The sequence below is a fragment of the Fringilla coelebs genome (genome assembly GCF_963513975.1).
Source record: "Fringilla coelebs genome assembly, chromosome: 3".
Classification (NCBI taxonomy): domain Eukaryota; kingdom Metazoa; phylum Chordata; class Aves; order Passeriformes; family Fringillidae; genus Fringilla; species Fringilla coelebs.
Genome location: NC_140030.1, coordinates 48,334,961 through 48,340,473, shown reverse-complemented (window position 1 = coordinate 48,340,473; position 5,513 = coordinate 48,334,961).

Sequence of the window (5,513 nt, the reverse complement as noted above, 5' to 3'; positions counted from 1 at the left end):
TTCTTGTCTCATAAAAGTCTATTAATATTTCAGAAGACTGATACAATGTTGCAGCTGTAATGGCATCATGGACTAATTCATTTATTCTGTTCTCATGATATTTTCTGTAACAGTATAAGCAATTAGTGCATTTGGTACAATAGTGGACAGAATTATAGTCAACCAGTAACAGAAGGCTTGGTAAACAAGATAAATCAGTGAAACTAATTCAATTGTGACAGTGGAGAATGCATCATGAATGGAAAAGAAAGAAGTTGTGTCAATGGGAATGATGATAATCTGTTTTTCCCCACCACAAAACTCACGTGAAATAAGACCTCCATTTTCCCTGTCATGAAGGAACCAAAGAGGTGAAAAAATAGAAGGAAAGAGGATGGAAAATAATCAGCTAGTCCAAATGTTTCAAGAGGCACAACCAACTGAGAAACAGAGATTTTGTGAGAGAGCAATAGAGGAAAATCTTGGTTAAAAATTAAATGTGTTAAATGTCCACATACTTGCATAAATACAAGAATGCATCTTAGTTTCAGACTTTCCCTTCCTCCAAAGAAAGCTCCAAGAAGGGCTCTGATGAAATGGAACGTGGGTTTTAGGACGTGCCCTGGGGAAATGGTTGCACAGAAGATGGGGAAAAAGCAGCGCAGAAGACACTCAGCCAGGCTGTGACAGCCACATAGTCATTAATGTCACCTTTACCAACACTGATTTTCCAAGATATTCCAGAATCCAGGTCAAAAACAGACTTCCTTTGCCTTCACAAATCTCTCAGTGATTTTTTTGCCCCACATGATTCCACACAACCCTTGTAATATTTTATATCCTCATCATCAATGAGGTCTGCCTAAAAGCTGCACCTAACACAGTCGTGTAATTTTTATCCAATCTCTTAATGATTTGTGACATTATATTTGTGTTTGCTGAAAACAATAAAGCTGGTAATCAAACCATCACAACAGTGATGAACACCCTCAATATGCACAACTGTATTAAATAACAGGGCATGTTATTTCACAGGACATATCTCCTATCTCCCTTCTGTAGTCTGGAACCATTGGGCTCATTACAAAAGTAATCCTCATTAATTTTCTTACACATTTACATACAATTTGAAATAATTTGAAAGAAATCATAAACTGGGAGCACACCTTCAGTGAAATACAGATTAATACTCATTTTACAGTCCAGAAACTTTGAAAATACAAATAAAGCTGACTTACCCCCTTTTTTAATAAATCGTGTTTTCTTGAAGCCCTTCTGTTTTAAACAGTGCATTGTAATTACTCTTTGTTGCACTTGATTTCTCCTAAAGTATCTACCCCCATCCCCAAAAATACTCCAAAGTTCATACTTACAGTCAAAAAGATCCAAGACCATGCTACTTGGTTCCCAAGTGATCAATACGTGTATTTTTTAATTGCAATAATGCCAGTACTTACACAATTTTATACTTATTCTATAACTGCAATACATTAGCAAGTTGTAAATAAGTTTCCACTAGCCATGAAACGTGTCACATATAGGAGATCTTGTATCTTCAGCATGGACAAAAGTGTGTGACTTTCTGCTCCCTCCTCTGTGTCTTGACCCAATTTTCCCTTTGTGTTCTCAGAAGGCAGCTTCTGCTTTCTTCAGTTTATCAGTGGGAAGCATACGGATGGTAATTTTTTCCTTTTACTAGGTTGGGGTACTTAACAAAGGGTAGCTCATGGGACAGAAAGATTAATGTTAGCATGATATGTCTACTTCCCTGAAGTGGAAGCAGTTTAATTAATAAAGGTAGCTCACTTGCTTAACACTAACTTTAATACCTGAGACAAATATTTAAAAGATTTGAAAAACCTAGTTATTTCAACAAAACTCCCCCTGAAAGTGTTAAGTTTCTGACCAACACCTGTATCTGCTGAAAGTTCTCAAATAAAATGCCTACAAAATGTGGTAAAACACAGTGAGTTTCCATAAACTTATAGAGAAAATTGACAAGATTTGGATAGAAAATACTTAATGGTGTTAATGCTGAAGGCAAACATGGTTATAGCCTTAGCTGCCTCCTCAGCTGATTATAGAACACAAAGAGTTACACTGTGTTGGGGGGGAGGGGGGAAGAAAAATTTAATTCAGTAAGCATATTTGTTCTTTTCATACACACTTAAACTTCAAAACAGTTTTGAAATTATGATTGGTGCAAGGTTCACATGGCTTTAAATCACACAATCTACACAAAGGCTAAGTTGTGGCTTTATTTTTTATTTACAGGATGGCCAGGCTAAAGGATCACTAGTTTCTATACTCCAACATTCACAGCTTCCACATGGGTGCCTTGGGCTAACTTGCTCTGCTTACCATCCAGTCACTCCCTGTTGACTCAGATGTCAGGTCCAGATTCTTTATTGTCAAGAATGTGTTTGTGCTTTCCTGACTTTGGGAAAGATCAATTCCCATCCAAACCTCAAATGATTTAGCTTGTATCCCACTCAGATCCATTTTAACACCCAGCCCTTTTTGCAATGCCATGCATTGGCTCAGGGAAGATTTTTTTGTTGTTTTTTTTTTTCCTTCACCCTCATTCATCCTCAGAGTTCAAGCCCCTCAGTGCATGACTATGGAGTCAGGTCTTCTTGTGCCACCACAGTTCAGGTATTAGGGCTTGATTACTGAGAACTGTAACTTAAAGACTGGGGTGATACAGGGGTTTAGGGTGACAATGCAGGTACACCTGAATGGCTCTGCAGGGTCTCTCTGGAACTGGGCTAGGAAAGGTAGACCCAGCCAAAAGCAAGAAGGAACCTGCCCAGGCATTTGCACACCCTTGCTATCTTCTAGCTTCCAGGATTTTTGCTTAGATGTGGGGCAATCCCTCAGCTTGCTTTGTGAGTTGATGCCAATCCATGAGAATCTGAAAACTGACAGAGTTGAAATCTGCTGCTCTGAAATTCAGTGATGTTACAAAAGGTCCTATTCTTCCTCCTCGGCACCTTTTCAAATGTTTGCATTTTAATTTTTTTCTAGGTATAATTCTTCTGCTTTATTTCTATTAATAGTAATTTTGGATCTTTTTTGCAGAAGAGAGTAGACCTATTAGTAATACTAGATGTAGATAACAAAAATTATGTGTATCTGCATGTGAAATTTAAAGAAATAAGTTCTGTTGCATGACTGAATATGAAGAGTTACCCCTGAGATTCATGTTAACTAGCATAAATCTTGTAAAAAATATAATCCGTGTTGAAGAGAATTTAAAAAACCGTATGAGAAATTATAAGCATGAAAAGTCATGTAATAAGAATAAAAAGTATCTTTCCAGGGCTGATACTAGAGCCAACAACATGAAATGTACTGTATTTGAAGTCTGACAGTAACATCACATATTAAAGATAACTCTGGTCTTTATGATGATACTTCATACACAGGAGAACTGTGAATGAGCTTTTTCTCACTTCTTATGTGAAGCAAAAACATTATGACAGCTAAATAACAATATTTAACACATGATGACCAAGCTGCTACAATAGAAAAACTTATAAAAATATTATGTAGAGTTTTCTACAATAAATAGGATTATTCCAAAGCATATTTAAACATATTAATGACTGTAAAAAATTCCAGGCACTGCTTGCAGCATCCTTTAAACAAAATACTATTGCATTTTTAAGCCAATGAATATCTGATAATACGGCAGGGATATTGAAGGCTTTGGGAGTCAAGAAATTAGCAGGCTTCAAGCTCTTCAAAAAAGAGAAATAAAATTACAAGATTGCTTTAGTCAATAAATTGACCAGCTCCTAGTTTTATATTATACACAAGGCTAAATTTCAAGTTCCTGCTTCTTGCTTGTTCGGAAAATAGAATTATTTCCCAAACCTTTCCATCTTCTATGGAAATAGGTCTCCTGTCTCAAACTTGACATGGCAAACTCTCTACATTTTCTACTTTAGATAAGACTGCCTTTTCCCAGTATATGACCAGGACAAGTAGTTTCAGGCTGGGCAACTCCCTGCTTCTTCACCAGGAATCTGGGGTCACTTCTTTTTTAGCAGGTGCACAATAGACAAAAGCAAAGCTTCCTGATTAAATATTATGTCTTGGGAAACTATGTAGCTGGGGAAACATCAGGCTGTGTCCAAGCTATTGTCTCCTGACTCTCAATAGCACTCATGCTCAGGTGCAGCCTCCTCCCAGCCGAGGTATATAACAACAGTACAGGTGGGAACCTCAGAGCTGCATGGCAAATGGTTACACAGGTTACACAAGCAGTCTTGTTATATTTTAATCTCTAGCACTACTAATAAATATCTGGATTTGAAAGCAATTCCTAGCTTCTGGATCTTGTTAAAAACCTGGCCTGTGCTACAAATTGATGTGGATGACTGCTCTCCACCTATCGCTGTCTCTCTGAAGCGCCCTGGTTTCTATTAAACAAAAGCTGGGCATAGAGAATGTCTGTAAAAATTCCCTGTCCCTCCACCCTGTTCAGACTATGGAGAGAAAGTGCAAAACAGGATACTCATAGGATTTCCCTAGAGGTTAGGCACAGACTTTTTGCTTTGTCAAAACTAAGTTATTTTTTGCAAATAAGGCTTTTACCTGAAATCAGGTTTGGTTAAGTGTATGCTTTTTCTGCTAAGATGAAGCAGAATATGATATAGAGAAATGAATCTCCTCAGAAACAGATTGTGAAGGTGATCAAACAAGTGTGGGAACTGATGTAAAAAGCCCAGCTTCTGCAGAAGAACAGAAATTACCAAGTAATCTTTCACTGGCTTCAGAAAGAACCTGTTACCTCTTCACTTGCTTATCAGATGAAAAGTATTGCATTGCCTTGATTGTAACGGATCAAGTTCTTAACTTTTGGGAAGAAAAAATGCCCAAGGGAAGAAGAGATATTTGCAGTCCATGTCAATAGCTCTTAACAGGCAGCTCATGTCATTGGCTTGTTCCTGGCTACTGAACCTGAAGTACAGTGCAATTCACCTTAGCTTTAACATCAAAATGCTTAAATAATCTTGTGAGAGAGCTAGATTGTGGCTGCATTATGGTTATTACCTAGTGTTAAACATCCCTTAAGATATCCCTTAAAATATTATAAAGCACCATGAGTTCTTTGTTGGGTGGAAGAACAGCTAACATCTCCATCTAGACAGAAGAAGTGGGTATTTAAAACATTGTTTTTCAGAAGTCACTTGTGGAGACAAGATTTGTGTAGCACCTCCCTCTTGCCACACACAGTGAGAGGGCACTTTACAGAGTCTTTACAAGAAGGGAAGATAATCAACATTTCTACAGCACCTTCTACTTTTTAAGTCTTCTTGTGAAACATTATTTTTTCTGTGTGATGAAGACATTTTGTCCCGAAATATTAGAAAACATCTTGCAGTAAGATTCATGACAATGTTGACATAAATGCTTTTATTGGTTCAGTCGATGTGGTTTTTTTATTCAGTTGATGTGTTTTTTTTATTCAGAAAATGAAGACGGTTTGTCCAAGACTGTGCAAGCTATTTAAACATGATAGTGTA